Raw genomic sequence first — 18347 nt, forward strand, 5'->3', positions numbered from 1 at the left:
TCGGTGCGGTGAGATGTCGTCTATTGCTAATGTTTGCAAAAATTAATTGAAAAAAAGTAAACAAAGCTTAAATTTCTCTGCTTTTTTTCACAATAAAAGTTTTAAGAATTCGAAATTTTTAAATTTTTTTTTGGGTAGACTATTTTAGAAATAAAAGCTATTTTACCTATCGCCGAAAAATTGCGCGGTTGTTTTTAAGTCATCAATGCTCCTATTAGGACTACAGAAAAGTGCTCGCTTTTCAAAAAACTTACAAAATTTTTTAAAAAGTTTAAAAAAATTTTTTTAAACATTTTTTCACCAGCTGTGTTGAAAACAAAGTGATATGTTTTGCATTAAGCAAACTATTAAATAGACCAAATAGCATGCCTCTTTGTATTTGGAACGACTTTTAAGACTGATTAAATCTGCTTATACGGGCGCTCGTTAATAGCTTGAAATATATCGCGTGTTGATTGTCCCAAAATGGCCCAATTGGCAAAATTTAAAACCCGTCACAGGTATATAGCATATTTTAAATTTGAGCTCAAGACAGTAACCTTGCGGCTGATATTTTAAAAAATTGTCGAAAGTTGCTAGTTAAAAAGTCGAAATTGGTCAGGAAACAAAACCTCCCGAACACAAATATTTCGTCACTTTCTTCAAAGGTCGGAACAAAAACAATTTAGTTGAAATGGCACTTTCATTTCTAGATGAACTTTTGACCAACCAGGAAGTTCTATGGAAATCAGTTAATTTTTTCTAAAGAAAAATAACATATGAAAAAAATCCCCCAAAAAATTCAGAAAAAGTCAATGTGATGTAATAGCGTCCAGAATCGGGTCAATTTGACCTAATAGCTTGCGTAACGAGTTTTATTTCAGAAATGAGCCCAGGGCATCAATTGTTCTTAGATATTTAAAAAACGATTCCATTCAAAAATAACTAAATAAAAAGTTGTCTGAAAAAAACGGGAAGTCGGAACAGAAACACCCCGCGCATAAATGTTCTACTGCATTTTTCAAAAAATAAACAAATTCGGCTCGTTAAACGTTTCGTAACAAATAATAACTAACGAACAAGACAAATTTAAAGAAAGCTTCATTTCGCATTAATAATCGTCAATCTACTGAGCTATCTAGATTAGCAGCAAACCCAAATTCACCAGCGAAAGACCACTAGAAAAGCAGAGCGACCGCTCTGCCAAAAAAAGGTTCCCCAAAAATAGGTTTCTCAAGGCATTTTTTGGAAATTTTTGACCAAAAATGCGTTTTTTTGGCACGCGCTCCCCTTCAAAACTAGTATATACATTTGCGCAGAAGGCGCTTTTAAATAAGTTTTAATGTCGGTCAGCCGAAATATGATATCGTAAAATACTATCAAAGGTGGAACCATTTCGGTCAACAGTGGATCAACCTCCTGAGAGACGCACCACCAATCCCCCCAATCCGCGCCTGGTCTGAAGTATTAAGCTAGAAGTTTGTTTATTAACGACTAACCTCCAAAATCTCATAATCTGAAAGGTCCCGCCGAGTAACCAAAAGAGCCACTATTTTAATAGCAGGAAAAGCAAAACTGAGGATGGTCACAATTATGTACATCAAAATCCTTCTTCTGAAGTCTAATAATACTTTGGCCTCATCTCCGCGACATATGAGAATGTAGCGCTCCAAAGCCAGGGCGGTATTTTGAACCAGTTGACTCCAGTAGGTCGTTTCATCACATATGATGGCAAAAAGTCTTTGCAGAAGTTTTACTTCTTCAGCTTTGGGCCAAAATGAATCGGGAAAAAAGACTCTTCTCTCGTACTTATAATAGTCGGAATAATACGGGCTGAAATTACAATATACTTAATCATAGCAGTTGAAAAAATTTCACTAAAAAATCTACACGAAAAAATGACACTTCCTAAGAAACTCGAGGGAGTGGCGGATTTTCAAACTGTATTCAGGGGTGGATCTAGGATCTTCTCGAAAGGGGGGGGGGTGGGGGGGGGGGGGGGATTTTCAAAAAAATTTCGAAATTTTGTCGACCTTTTTTTGTCGACCAAATTGATTTTTCCGAGCTCTCCCAAAGCACAAACAAGTCCCTGTTTTAGCCAAAATTTGTGCGCCGCAGGCAAAATCTTGAAAAACAGGCCAAAAAGGGTTTTTAGGCACTTTTTGGAAAATTTTACCGAAAAATCGTATTTTTTCGGCGCGCGCTACCCATTAAAATTAGTTTATATTGGCGCTAAAGCGCCTTTAGAAATTTTCTAGGGTCCGTCACCAAAATTGGATTTCTCTAAATAGTTCAAAGGGGGAACCCTTTGGGTCGTCAGGAAAAAAAAACAACTTTTAGTCGAAAACATCCATAAACAGCACAGTATGTTCTATGTAGCCATATTAGCTCAAACATTCACCTTCAAAAACTCGTGCTAAATAAGAAAATTGGGATCTCTTTCACAATTCCGCCCTCCTTTGCAAAGCGTTTTTAGGCACTTTTTGTAAAAATTTTATCAAAAAATCGCGCCAAATGCCAAAGGCGCCTTTAGAAAATTTTTAGGGTCCGTCACCAAAAAAGAATTTCTCCAAATAGTTCAAAGGGTAGACCCCCCTTTGGGTCGGCAGGGGTTCGAATCCCCGAGGTAAAGCCCCCCCCCCTTTAAATTCGCCCCTGCCTGTATTGCTTCAATATGGATTGACCAGTGTTTCCAAATATTTAAGAAAGCTCTCTCACTTCTCGAAAAAACTACTTAACCCGCATCCAACTGCGCTAAACTGAATATATTCACAGAAGCTCAATTTAGCCAAGTTTTGGTACCGGGTGAAAAACATGCTGACTCGGATAATTCGGGAAGAAATGCTTACTTGAAAGTGTAGTCCAGATTTGAGAAGACGCTCGATGCGCAAACTTTATTCCACGTCTCGTAGTTAGAAAAGTCCACCCTACAGAAATGCCTCGAAATTCAAGAAAAAAGCAAGTTTATAGAGTGAATATCAAACCAAGCAAGACTGCTCGTATCAGGGCGCAGCCCTGAATGTTCCGACGGCTTTTTAAGAATTTCGGGAGCAGTAATTACATTAAAAAATTAAATGAATTTTTTTTTCTAAAATTTGAAATTTTTTTATGAAAATCATCCCCCCCAAACGTCATGTAAAGTACAAAAGGATAGATTTCGCTCCTTGTAACCAATCAATTAAAATAAATAGGCGTCTTTCAACCAATTTGGACACAATATTAAGACGTATTAACTCTCCGCTTACGCGTTAATAGCGCGAAATATATCGCGAGTTAATTGTCCCAAATTGGCCAAAATGGCAATCTTTAAACCCCCATAACTTTATGAAAAATGATCACAGGTAAAATATCTTATCAAATTTGAGCTCAGGACAACAATACCCTTTAAATGATAAAAAAAGTAAAGTCAAAAATAGCTAGTTAAAAAGTCGAAATTTGTCTGAAGAAAAAAAAACCCACCCCGAGCACAAATATTCCGTTACTTTCGTATCAAAAGTCGGAACAAAAAAAACTTTTGGTCAAAAACATCCAAAAACTGCACAGTACGTTCTATTTAGCCATATAAATTCAAACATTCACCTTCAGAAACTCGTGCTAAATAAGAAAATTGAGATCTCTTTGACAATTCCGCCCTCCTTTGCAAAAGGATGGGATTCTTTATTAGGTACAAAATTCTAATTTGCTTCGCCCGGCGTTGAATTTGTTGCTTAAAGGGGTGAAAATTTTGTTATTTTAGGTTAGAGTTTTAGCTTTTTAGCGTTACAGATGATGACATGAAAAAGCGAACCTAAGCGTTGAAAAATCTACTCTAGAGCCGCTTTAGTGAATATTATCACAAAAGCGGCTCATCTAAACTAGAGTAGAGTTTTCAACGCTTAGGTTTGCTTTTTCAAGCGATCATCTGAAACGCTAAAAATCTTGAATAACAAATTTTTCTGTTAAGGTTTTCGGATCTATTTAACTACCCCCCTTTCCCTCCTTTCCCGTACTGAACTTTTTGTGCCATTTCACGGCTGATCATCCATTTAGCAGGGGAGAGAATATTCTCAGGACTGTTCCCCCATTATGCAGGGCTGTTCACAAGTGAGCATGCGTATTTTTCTACAGACATGGTCGTACCTGGATCTTACATGATCAGACCTGAGTGAAACATGTTCATGCCTGCCGCAGACATGATAACGCCTGACTGAAAACTTGACAAATTCATATTTATTTATACATTACTTCGCGTATCCTGACTAATTGGTCTTTGTTGTTAAAATTTCACTTTTTCAGATTTTGTTCGAAATGAGTTTATCCAAATTTACCTCCTCGAGCCAACCATCTTCTAATGAAGGAAATTATGTCGTATCTACATCCCAAAAAAGAGGACGTCAGGTTAGTTTCAGGGGGTCAACTGGAGGGATAGTCGAAAAAAACTAAATATCCCCGATTTGAACTATAATTAAAGCAATTCGTCACAAAAATTTTTGGCCAATAATCCTTCAATTTTCGCGAACCAGTAGCCGCAATAATTGCGAATAACCTAAAAAGATTTGATTGGTTGATACTATTAATCTCGTTGAATAAATTAACAACAAATATGCGACTACTTTTTAACGCATGATTTTTGTCTAATTTTATTTGTTAAGCATTTATTTGAAGTGATGCAAGTAAATTGGAACAAAGTGAAGTTAAAACAGACAAAACTGCTCGCATGAGGGCAAAGCCCTGAATGTTCCGACTGCCTTTTAAGGTTTCTGGAGCAGTAATAACATTCAAAAATTAATGGAAATAAAACAAAATGAAAATTTTTTTTTCTAAAATTTGAATTTTCTTAAATGAAAATCAACCCCCCACACGGCATATAAAGTAAAAAAGGATATTTTTTGCTCCTTGCAACAAATCAGTTATGGCAAATAAGCTTCTTTCAGTTAAATTGGAACGATTTCTAAGACGGATTAAATCTCCGCTCACCCAAATGCCCCCCCCCCCTTTGTACTATTTTGAAAAATACATTTTTGGCTGACTGACCTTAAACTTTTTTAAAGTCGCTTTCGGGGCCAAGCCTTACTGAACATTTAGAAAGAGCGCGTGCCGAAAAAACGCGATTGATTGGCCAAATTTTTTCAAAATGAAAAAAAATTTGCAAACGCTTCAAAGTAGTATTTATTTTACCATGGTAGCTCTTTCGAAGAAATTGAGACAAGTATTTGCTGAAGTTTTGACTAACAGTTAGTTTTGTTGACAGGAAACAGAGAAAACTATCCACACGCCCCGCTACCAACGACTCCCTGCTTGCAATTAAAGAAAGATGCATCTACCCACTACAGTAAATTTTCAACAAAAACTTCACCGATGTCAGAAAAAATCTGAAAAAAAACTAAAAATTTGAAGTAAAGTGTCACATTATCAAGCTGAGTTTATGATGTTGTTACAATTTAACCATTTCTTTAATTATCTTATAATACTGAAGATACCGTATGAGCATATTCGGTTCAGGCATGGTCATGTATCCTGCAGATGTGAGCATGTTTAGTTCAGGTATGATAATGTATCCTGCAGGTGTGAGCATATTCAGTTCAGGCATGATCATGTATCCTGCAGGTGTGAGCATATTTAGTTCAGGCATGATTATGTATCCTGCAGGTGTGAGCATATTCGGTTCAGGCGTGATCATGTATCCTGCAGATGTGAGCATGTTTAGTTCAGGTATGATCATGTATCCTGCAGGTGTGAACATGTTCAGTTCAAGCATGATCATGCATGCTGCAGGTGTGAGCATATCTTCAGTTAGCACACCTGATGCTTGTTTGATGCAGGTATGTGCATGCCGAATATAGATATGCTGCACATCTGTTACAGACATGAATTTTGCATGATTTTACAATGATCAGATATGATTATGGCCAAAAAGTTCGGTACGGGTTGCTACTTCGGAATCTCTTCAACTACCCCTCCTATGGTTCCTCCTAAAAAATTGGCGCCCCTTCAAGCAACTAATTCAACGGCAAAGCAGATGTGAATTGGAAGCATTTCGAACTCATATTGGTCCATGGTGAAGTGGAAGCCAGAATACTCGCAGAACGTGGTGATCATAGTCCAGTAGCTTGCGATATACTCCAGCAGTCCAAAACCGCCAGTGAAAACCAAGTCAACTACACTCTGCAATGTGACTAGAAAGTAATCGAGTTTATGAAGCTCCTCGTTTTTCCACACGCACCAAATAAAGTAGAAGTTCAGAACAATCGTCAATATAAACATCAAGCTCTAATAAAAATTAACAAACTTATTCTATTAATTTTTTGAAATATTTAAGAAAATTGGTGAAATATTTAAGAAAAACATATTCTATTAATTTTTCGAAATAATTAAGAAAAATATTTAAGAAAAACATCCTAGTATAAGCTATTCATGAAATGGGTTGATGAATAGTTTATACTAGGATATAACCAAAAAACTAACACTTCAGACATAACATTTCAAATTATGAAGAAAAAATATAGAAACCTAGTTTTTGTATTTGGTTTAGGATGGTGGCGGTTACTGGAGAAAATTTCATAATAAAACTTCAACCTACCAAAACAGACTCGGTTCCCCATTTCAGCCGCATGTACTCCAGAAAATGGCTTGGATGGGGGCGCATAGTATCATTCCAGTAGTTGGAGTAAATCAATTGGTAATCGACCAATTCGTAGTCCGCCCCCGATCCAGGTTCGCTGGTATAATCTTCTGCTGGCAAGGGACCAAGAGTGTAGAAAAAGCTATATTGAGCTATAAGTAACTTTTTAGTCTACGGCCGATGAAGTAATTGGAACAAATACGTTACCTTTGCTGCAAAACTCAAAATTTTAGATCTGGGGGGGATGGTGGATTTGTATGTGATGCTAGCAATTATATCGGTTCCTGGCTGACTTTTGAAAAAATGAAAACAGATTTCCTCGGGCATTTTTGTTTTTTTTTTGTTTCGAAAAGCATGAAAAAAAAAATTGTTAAGTTTGGAGTTGGTCTTCAAGTGGTGATAAACTTTCTCAGCTGAAAATTTTTTTCTGTGGCGTGTTCCCTTACGCATTTAACATGAAGATATAAAGTTCGGTTAATTTTCAAGTTTTTTGGTATATTTCAAAACCCATTCTCAAGAGAGCATCGGCGCCTATGAACCATATCAATATATCCTTATAAAAAGCTAGTTCACTCAGACTGTAACTCTACGTCCTCTTAGAACTTCGCAAAAAACACATCCTCATATCCTGTTAAAACTTCGCAAGTTATAACCATCAAACACCTTTTTTTAGTTTGGCTGTGTGCTGTGGTTTTTTGTCAGTTCTGCAGGGTGCTTTTTGTTTCGATCAGCTACCCTACGGATGGGAAAAGACCATTGCGTATGTTTGTTTTATACATGCACATCAGATGCCTCAGGGTGACTGGCCTACTAGCATGCGTGTCGCTTAGTATGCGGCTGTTAGCGCAATTAAAATTGACTTAGTCTACTCACATTTGCAACTAAAACTCAACCAGTCCGTGCCGCATCAAAGTGAGTACCTACTTTAATTGCGCATGCTAAGCGGCACGCATGCAATTTGCCACACCCCTCATTGAATGTATGTAGTAACATACTAAGTCCTTTCAGTAATAGAGACTTCGTTCACAGAACGAATTATTGTGTTTTTGTGTTGCTGCGGCAAATAAGTTGCTTATTAACTCTTTTCAGAAAACTATTCTGATCTACTTAACAATCTCTCCCCCCCCCCCTTATGCTACTTACTTAAAAATCTCCACGCATAAATAATTACTTGAAGCTCCTAGGTCGAAGGGACGATTCAACCTCGATCGTGCGGCTCAGGAGCATATGAACGAGGGGCTGGAGGTATAAATACCGCCCGAATCAGCATCCTCCCTGCGTGGAAACCAATCATTCTCTAAATTTAGCATAACAATTTATTCCTCAAAAAAACAAGACTGCTCGTATGAGGGCGTAGCCCTGAATGTTCCGACTGTCTTTTAAGGTTTATGGAGCAGTAATAATATAAAAAAATTAAATGAAATAAAAAAAAATTAAATTTTTTTTGAAAAATTTGAAATTTTTTTATGAAAATCATCCCCCCGCACGCCATATAAAGTACTAAAGGATAAATTTCGTTCCTTCTAACAAATCAATTATGGCAAATAAGCTTCGTTCAACCAATTTGGAACAATTTATAAGACGGATTAAATCTCCGCTTACGCGTTAATAGCGCGAAATATATCGCGCGTTAGTCGTCCCAAATTGGCCAAAATGGCAGTTTTTAAACCCTCATAACTTTACGAAAAATGATCACAGGTGAAATATCTTTTCAAATTTAAGCTCAGGACAACAATACCTTTTGATTGATATAAAAAACTTTTGTCAAAAGTGGCTAGTTAAAAAGTCGAAATTTGTCTGAAGAAAAAAAAAACCCTGAGCACAAATATTCCGTTACTTTCGTATCGAAAGTCGGAACAATAACCTGGCTGTCCACAGTCACACCAACTTTTTCTGGGAAGAAAGTTGGACAATGACTAATTGTTTTTGTCAATATTTTTTTGAATATATAAAAACTTAAAAATATAGAGTTATGATTAGACCAGTATTAGACTAGGAAGTTGCCCGAACCTACTTGGCCGAAAAAAGCGTATAACCTACAGGCGGTGTTTTCTATCCAAAACTACTCTAAAAGATAATCATCGAATTGATTATAAAACATTTGGTTCAAGACCCCAAAAAGGATCCGTTTGTGTTGCTGGGAATCGCAGAGGTTCTATGAAAAGCTATCCAGCCTGTTTAAGTGTTTTCAGTTTGTCTTATCTCTCCACATTCCAGACTAAGTTTCTTTTGCGCAAGACTTTTTTCATTTGATTGTCAAAAAATACGAGTACAGAAAGTTGTGCATAGATAACTACTAAAAGATAAAACTTCAGTTTAAATATTTTAGTATTTTCAAAACTAGGGCGTTTCAATAAACTAATCCAAACTTAAATATAGCATTTAAAATTCAACTATTGCAATCAAAATCAAAATATTAGCCCAAAAATATTGTAGACCAATAAATCATGAAAGCTTTTGCTTGGGTTTTTTAATTATTTTTTTCCCAATTTTGCTTTGGCGTCTGTCCAACGACCCATTGGTGTCAACTCACACTCTAACCCTTGAGCAAGACCCGAGAATAAACAATTAAAATCATCAAGATTTGATTTTCGATTCTGAATTAGATAATAACTCCCGAAGAGCTTGGGCGCAAAAAAATCACCATACGCCATATTTTTTCCTGTAATTTCGTGAGGATGTGATTGGAACAAAACTTTGACAAAAAATGGTTTCTTTCAGGGGCGGATTTAGGGGGGGGTGGGGGGCGGACGCTTTCTCCCTCCCCTCCCCTCAGGGATTTGACCCCCTGCCGACCCAAAGGGTCCCCCCTTTGATACTTTTTCAGAAATCCATTTTTGGCCGACCGACCCTAAAATTTTTCTAAAGGCGCCTTTGGCGCCAATATATGCTTTTTTTGAGGGGGAGCGCGCGCCAAAAAACGCATTTTTTTGTCAAAATTTTTCAAAAAGTGCCCAAAAACGGCTTTTTTGACTGTTTTTTCAAAAATTTGCCTTTTATGGAAGCCGCCATATTTACATCAAGACAGGATAAAATTTTGCAAAGTATGTTTAATTTACTCTAACCAATGTCACAAACTAGTCGTAGACTGAATCATCATGCGTAAGTCTATTCCGACGGGACCAAAAGGGCTATAAGCATAAGCATCAACAGCAGGTGAAGCCATTTCGAAGATGTGAAAATTTCAACACTGAATCGCCCGAGTTGACCTTCATAGTTTCAAGCAATTAGGGGTCTTCTGTAGTGCACTTGGATTGTAAGCCTTGCAAGAATCTTGCGAAGCAATGCATATCTTGCAAGAATCTTATTAAACTTTTGTAATATATAAAAAACTAAAGAAGTTTTCCTTTCTGATCAAATTTTGAGTTTTTCATTCCGAGAGAGTAATTTTGGCAAGAACCTTGCAACAATCTTACAAGATTTGCATTCTCTTAACCAGTCAAAGTTTCACTAAAGTTTGAGTTCGAAAACTTTAAACTTTCTTCGCAAATAATCTTTTTTATAATTTTTTAAGCACGCAAAAATTTTCTGATTATCTTAACATTTTATTTTTTAAATTATCTATTCTGCGTGAGCTGGCAATTATTCTCTGCCTTAGAGGATTTTAACCCAGCAAGTTCCGCAAAAAAATTGCTGAGTTTTTGCCAGAGGACTACAGGAAACGATAAAAATTACTGGTAATACCAAAAACAGCATAAATATTTCAAAAAAAAAATGTATTAGAATGCAGAAGATTTTTTTTCTGTGAAACCATATGCGAATCTTGAAAGAATTTTCCAAAATGAACACAGACCTTGAAAATTTTGCAAGAAAATGGAAATATTTATTTTTCTAGCGAAATTTCAAGCAAGATTCGCATCCCGAGATTACTGGGGTTCCGACTTACTCCGCTCTAAATTGCTCATAAGAGAATCATTGCCATTTTAATTTATCTTGCACTGAAACTTGATTTCTGGAATGTTCATTTCTTAAGCCCCCCTTAACCTAAATCGATGGGGAAGATTGTGCAGTTATTTTCAAAAAGTTGGTTTTCGCGGTTCAATGAAAATACGGTTTTTGTGACCTAATACGGGCTGCAAAGTACGGAAACTTTCGCCAGCCCTCATCCGATGGTTTCATGAGCATCTGATTTGGCGGTGGATGAATGGGTGACTGGTCTGAAAGCTGAAAAGCGCAGACATACTGAATTATACCGGCTATTCAATAAAAAAGTATTGATTTGAATAGTTTTACCAATGAAATGAACATTAAGAGTTTTTTTTTCAGTTCTATAAAAAAAGATAAACTGACTGAAATCAATCAATTTATGTTAATTTTTTTGGTAGGTTTGTAACATTGACGTTTTTAATTTTTTTTTAAAATCAATCAGCCCATTTTAATGTTTTCTGCTCCTAAGCCTTATTTCTGCTCTTTGACCATTCCGCTCAGTGATCCGTTTATCGGGCTCAGTGAAGTATTTTGAAAGATTGAGCTGTAACAATAAAATCGTTACCAGCCTTTTTTTGTAACGGTGTTTGCATGACTCTTGAAATGCTCGTGAATCGAATTTTTTAATTTTTGGCTGACTGAAAAAAAGGTCGACAAAATTTTCAAAATTTTTTTGAAATTCCGCCCCCCTCGAGAAAATCCTAGATCCACCCCTGACTATAAGGTAAATTTGTCTAGAGAATAATGTTTGCAATATAAGCTTTTGCACTGACATCTTGTCGCGCAAATAATTCTTTTTTTATTTTGCTGTTTTGCGATTGAATAGTCGATAGACTCAAAGCTCTCCGGAAGAATTTTTGGCAAATTTTTAGATAAGTTCATGATAAATTTTTGTCATAGATTTCAAAGAGATAGCTTTTGAAAAGAATTTTTGGCGCTGTTTTGTAAGTTTATGGTAAATTTTTGTCACAGCCTTCAAAAAAATAAGCCCAAGAACCCACAAGATACAACTCTTGTAAAAGTTTGGTAATTTAAGGTTCTTTTTGTATTTAAGGAAAGAAGAGAAAATGAACTTTGTTGTCCAAAAAATGTCCAAAAAAAAATCTGAATTCTGTTTTCAAATTTGTGGGCTTAAACAATAAGACTGGATTTTGAATTATATCGCAGTGCTTAGTTTGGTGGTCAACGCGTGTTGATTAAAAAATTGTAAATTCAAAATAGTATTCCGTTCGGCTGTTTAATTTTTGTAATCGGCACAAGAAATTAAAACTCAGAGACAATTCAAAGTTAAAGCTAACAAAATGAGAGGTTTTTTACTGCCAATTTGTAAGCTCGCCAAATAATGCTGTTAGAAGCTACTTCTACACAAGAATCCTTCAAATTAACCCAAAAGTGCGGCTTTTTTGATCAATTGCCCTAATCAAACAAAATGCAGATCAAATGATTTTTGTAGATGGAAGTTTAGAAACACCGACCATTTAATGTTAGCCTTCAGTCATTTCTCTGATTATCAAAAGTAGATTTTTTTAAATTTTGAAGTATCAAGTTAAAATTGTAAATGACCACGGGGCATTCTCATTAGTTACCTTGCATAGTTGAAAACATTTAACACTAATTGTTTCCTTCATCAAAACTTTACTCCGTCTTTTTGATTTGACAAGAAATGGGATTACCGAAATTGTCAGATCAACAAAAATTGAGATAAATTTCGAACTTTGACAGACCCGCCAATTTTCCTCTAGTCATTTCTGTTTATCATATTGCTGTCATCAATTTTCTATAGGGTTGAAGCATTGATTCCGCAAAAATATTTTTCCTTAGTGCTTCGTTTGCTTATCCACTTGGGCTCATTACAAAGAGTTTGAAAATCATATTTTGTACATTGCTATCTGAAATTTTTTCGACACATACGCTTGAATTAATTCATTCATTGAGATAATTTCTCTCATATATTTTATACAGTGTTGTGCGGTGTTGTGTTTTAAAAATTTTGTCCCAAAGTTTGCTGGCTGGATAATTCATCCTAAATACTAAAGTGTGCATCCATGATATAGTTAGCCGATGATTTAAGATTTGTTCGAGGGTTCCGCTGACATTGGTTAGGTCCTTGCTTTTGTATTCTGCATTTGCGGGTTAATAGTTCTGGTTCTAGTTTTTAAACTATTCATACGCAAGAGCTGGTTTAATTTAATTAAACAAAATGCTCAATCCGCTGAATCTAATCACATTTGCGGAATCCATGAACATTTTAAATTGCAAAATCCAGATCAACTAGCTATATTCGCTTGTTGCGGAATCCGCAGCAAAACAATTGTGGCGACAAAATGTACGTTAGAAGTATTTATACGCTTAGCTCACAAATTCTTTGTAAATGAAATTCAAAAACAGTTTGGAACAAGTTTAAAGATTTGTCTTTGGGTTTCACGGACACCAATTTGTGCGCCTTTAGAGTGCACAGTTTGGTCTCGTAAAGTTACTGCTGAAAAAATTTACTGGTGTGTTCTCTGGCAAAATGCCTCCATTCTGCTCCACGGGTTCAAAGTAGGCTTTTATGGCAGTAATTTTGAGGACAGCAGGGTCAAGAAAGCTTTTAACCTGAATTCAAGAGCCTATGATTAACAGTTTGCAGGGCCAGAAGGCTTTGTCAGAGCAATTTAATGCAAAAGCTAGAATTATCACCAAACATCACAGCTTATTTGTTGTCAGTTTATCTTGTCTTTGTGCCTTTTCTGCCCAAAAATGCATTGAACGTAATGAACGCCAATTTATTCAAATTAGCCATGTGATTTGTTTCTCGAAAAAACATTACGTAATCTTGCTAGTGAAAAAACAAAAAATATCTACCATATAATGACCAATGACCGATTATAGGCACGTTCTGAACGGTTTCTTTTTGCAAAGTTAGTTGATGCTATTCTGGTGCATGAGATTCTACTGAAATTTTTGATTTTTATTTTTTTTTACTAATAAAATCTTGTCGGCATCGTTTTTGTCAGCTTTTAAATTCAAATGCTTAAAATTTCACTTTTGAAAATAATTGTAATGTTTAAATTGTTTATACGGTAGGTTGAGTTTGGATTGGTCTTTTCAGTTAACTCAACGAGATGTTTGTTAAATTTTGGTGGCAGCTTGTTGAGGCGAAAATTAAAAGATTAAAACTAAAGAAGAGAACTTCATTTCAAGAGCTCAACAATATTCTGTTTTTCATACGTCTTTTTTTAACGCTTAGTCGTGATTCGAACGATTTTCAGTGTAGATCAAAAACGTTTGAAGTTTTCACTTTTTGGTCTAATTTTGAGCGAATAAGGTGAGCTGGCAGATTCATTTTGTTTTTCAACTAAAAAATTACCAAAAATAGTCATCGAATCATGTCGAGTAAATATCATATTAAGGCATATTTTTTATGGAATTTTTTAAATAATATGGTCAGAACATTTGGTGCTTACAGCACAGCAACCGGCTATCCTTGTTTTAAATTTGTAATGGTTTCCCGCAAACTGAATTGATTTGATCAGAGATCCCTAGCACTTAGTTTTTTTTTCAATATCGTTTTTCAAGTTTTTTCAAAGCACTTCAGTGCAATTCTATAATTTTAATTTGAGCAAGAAGGTGTTACAGCCAAGCTCTTGATACAAAAAAATCTAATAGACGAGCAATTCCTGGCTAAAAAATGCTGAAAAAAAATTTGGAGAAAAAATGGTAGAAAGTTGATTGTTAGCATCAATTGAGACTCAAATAAATGTTTCGTTTTCTTCGGAAGTCAGAACAATAAAGAAAGACGGGCCCATGCCATGAATAGTATAAACCGAAGCTCGAAAAAGACGAGTGAACCTAGCTCCTCAGGAGTTGGTGAAACCCAAATTGACGAAGGTTCACAAGAGGAGTGAAATCATACAAAAGACTTGTTAAGAAATGGAGATATTCACACAAACTGATACAGAAAAAAAATATATTTTATGACTATTGTAGAGTACCGAGCTGGACTTGTTGATTCACAATGAAACTAAGAAATGCAAAGTGTTAAACAGACAAACTGAAGACACGATTGAAGACGGAGATCTTCACGCTAGATTGATGCAGAAAACCCACAATTCCATCTTAGAGCAGAGTTGCAAGATGGACCTGTTGAATTAGCCAAAAAGAAAAAATATCAGCAACAAATTTTTGTAAAATTTGGCCTAGGTTTTCTTGTTTTCAAGCATTGGAGTTGGAACTACAAAACGTTATTTCAGCGGAGAAATTACTGTTCAAGGTGATCCAATCGCCTTGTTATGCTATATTGCTAGACCCTTGCCTCTGATAAAATCATTCGAAGTTCCAGACAAAAATATTCAAACGTGGTAGCGTATGACTCGGGAGCTCTTAGCGCATTATGAACCTCTAGAAATTGTGAACTGGTTCCCGTTTAAGGCTAAATTTGATTCGAAATTGGGCACTACCAAGAACCAAGCGAAAATTTTTCCCGGCTGTGGATTCATTTTTTGTTTGATTTCATTGTTTTGAGTGACAAAACGTTTTTTTTTTTTTTGGTCAAGTTCGGCATCAAAATAATGGAAATAAGACACATTAGGACAATTTTTAAACTCTTACGAGCTGGTTTTAACTTGTGACTGCAATTGACCCAAAACTGGGGATCTACTTAACAATCGCTTCCCTTTGGTACCTACTTAAGAATTGCCACCCCTATTAATAAAAGCAGTAAATTAGCGCTAGCGCTTTGTCTTGAGAATTCTAATTTTGCTGCAATCTGATTGGTCGAAAATGCGTTATTTTAATCTACTTAACAATTGTCCCCCTTTTCCTAAAAAGGGGGTGGAATTGTTAAGTAGATCTAAAACTGGTTATTACTAGAATCAAGCAAAAATGTTTTCTGGCTGTGCATCCAATTTTTGTTCGCTTTTTGGTTGCTTTAGGATTTAATGACGGAAATGGTTTCTACACATTGGACGATTCGAGCGCATCCAGCAAACTGACTCGTGAAACCACTCTTTGTGTGGTCAATTTAAATTAGCCCAGAGTTTGTTTTTCTTGCTCAACACTTTCACAAAAAACGTCAATAATGGTAACTTGAACAGAGGAACAATTTTTTGCAACGTGTCAAGTGTTTGTTTTGTGTAATAAACCCAGGTATGCTAATATGTGAGTCCGGAATAGTCATTTCTGGGTCAGTTATAGGCATGTCTAAGTTAGTCATGCTCATGCCAGAGTACAGCATGCTTAAATCCTGCCCAGGTATGACAAGATCAGATGCATCATTTAAATGTTTCATATAAGACCAGGCCTTAATAATAGAAAACAAAAGTGGGCATTTCCTAATACCTGTAAAATGAAGTTTAAACGAGAATCCGATTTGCTTTCCAAAAATTAATGAAAGATATCAAGGCGTTTAGCATATTCAGCGCTTTCACTCACTCATTTAACATAATGTTCTTTATAGAAAATACATTAGTGGATGTCAGAAGTAGTGTATTCACGATGTTGGGGAGATTTCTCCCAGATATGCAGGTTTTTTTAAAAATATTGATGTAACCCCCTCTCCAGTTCTCCCCCTTAAGATTATGGCTAGGACCTTGCTGCTATCTAAAGAGTTGAGAAGGTTGACTGCAAAAAATTAAGAAACTGAGGTTGCAACTTCGAAAAAATGGTTTTTTCTCTGTTCACAGGTTGCACTGCTTATTAAATGGGCTTTGATAAGATTTGTGCCTCAATTGAAAAAAAAAGTTTCCAAAAATTGTGCGTCATACAGTTTTCATAAATTACAAATTTTTAGTCGTACAATTTATTATAGAGTTTTCATACAATTTTTTGTACGTATGGAATTGTATGGAAATGTATGACAAGATATTTCCCATTTATGAGAATTGTATGATAAGCATTTTTGGTCAACCGGGGAATGAAAACATCTTTCAATCTAGGCTACGTATTCCAAATATTTACTGAACGCAGCAAATCATAACATAACTACCCGCAGTGACAAAATTGCGATTGAAATCGAGTTTTATACAGATAACATACTGTATGAAAATCGATATTAGATCGCGCATTTAGATATATGGATTAACATGGATTTTACATGGATTTATTATAGTAATGAAAATCATCAAAATCTCAACAAAATTTCTTGATTATAACTTTTTTGGTTTGAGAATTTTGGTTTGCGAATTTTTGTACTCAGAGCTACAGATAGCAAGAGTCAGCGATTTTGAATTTTGCAAATCTAAGGGCTCCCGCGGTATGAAAAGTAAAAGTATACATTTTCTCTCGAATTGTCTTGTTCTTTATCAACGTTCTAAGCACAATTATGTAAAGCAATTCCCTTTAATTGAAAAACTCATTTAGTAACAATTCGTTTTTGCTGCAGATTTTCAGGCATTTTTGTATATTTTCAGGCATTTTTAAATAAAAATATATTTTAGGCATTTTAGACAGTCATAGAAATATAGGCAAAATGGACAAAAATTTTTGTAGTAAGATTACTAGAAAAATGAAAAAATAACAAAATTTTTTCAAAATTTTTTGCAGGAAATTTTTGAATTTTTAAGTTTTTGGTTTCCATAGGAAGCTAAAAAAACCCAAAAATTAGTTTTATTTGCCTAGAATTAAAAATCATAAGAATCATAAGAATTATAATTATTATTAAGATCTTAAATTAGGCATAATTTAACTTGTAAGCCTACTCGCTTGCTTTATTCGCTCGAATTCAGACAAAAAAATCAAAAATTTCAAACCTGTTTTCTTCAAAACCGGGAAAAAATTTAAAAATTTTTTTTTCAAAGAGGTTCGAATCACGACTGAAATGGCTTCAATGTGACATATCACTCAACCCAGTCCGATCATTATTTGTGTTACCTGATTTTGCGTGGAAAACAAAAAGCAAAAAAAACTAAAACACACCCAAATACCAAGTTGCTTCCCATTTTCAATGGTCGGAACAACAAAAATAGCCGGTTACTGTGCAAGTATCACAAAATGTTCAGATAAGTTCAATAGAAAAATTTGCAGCAATTGTTTTTATTTTGTTTATTTAATTTTTTTTCTAGTTTCAAAATGTCTTTCTTTCTGCTATTGTTTCACAAAGAGAGACTGCTTTGGCTTAAAACCCACTATTATGAAACATGTGCTAGTTGCATAGTAAAGTAAAGGTAGTTGTGTAGTAAAATTAATTTGATGAAGTCAGTCTTAGCAATTTTTGTCTAGTTTATTCCAAAAAATAAATCAGAACTATTCAGATCAGCTGTTCGTTGACACTGAAACGCTTTTTTTAAATTAGATTTACAACCACGACTAGTAGGTTTAAAACCATACCGCACTTAGATGCCGCACATCTTCTTTGAAGTAGCCAAAATTGGCTGGAAAAAATTTCGTAATTACTTCGTAATGCTTCGAGAGTAGTCGGAACAACAAATTTTGGTTCTCTTCTCTGTTCAGGGACTGATAGTCTTATGGGATGGCAATCGATGTAGTTTTTGTCTTAATTTGCTGGAGTTAATTAATGAAAGTTCTTTTTTACAATTTCCATATATGAAAAAATGCTAGTCATACAATTTCCATATATGAAAAAATACTAACCATAGACCTTTCATGCACTTTTCTGTATTTGTGGAAATGTATGGAAAGTGTATGCCTAGCATTTTTCCATATATGACAATTCTATGACTAGCATTTTTCGTCAACCCGGGTGCTCTGCAAGTATGGTGGACACCTTTATGTTAAAATTAACCCATTTTGAGAAAACTGTATCAATAGGTAAAAATTTTATTTCGCTGGGAAATCTGATAATTAATTTTCATTTTCGAAATAAGAAGTCGATCACGTTTTTTGTGACTTTTACACTTTTGCT

At 35.2% G+C, this 18347-nt stretch overlaps 2 protein-coding genes across 2 annotated transcripts in view; both read left to right on the top strand.

The window, feature by feature from the left end:
- Positions 1-18347, top strand: part of LOC134843957 (protein mago nashi homolog) — a 296620-nt gene that overhangs the window by 197901 nt on the left and 80372 nt on the right. The window lies entirely within an intron of this gene.
- LOC134843958 (ubiquitin) overlaps positions 1-18347 on the top strand; it is a 260316-nt gene that overhangs the window by 150269 nt on the left and 91700 nt on the right. The gene's annotated exons all lie outside the window — the stretch shown is intronic.

The sequence above is a fragment of the Symsagittifera roscoffensis genome, chromosome 4 (assembly GCF_963678635.1).
Source record: "Symsagittifera roscoffensis chromosome 4, txSymRosc1.1, whole genome shotgun sequence".
Taxonomy (NCBI): Eukaryota; Metazoa; Xenacoelomorpha; order Acoela; family Convolutidae; genus Symsagittifera; species Symsagittifera roscoffensis.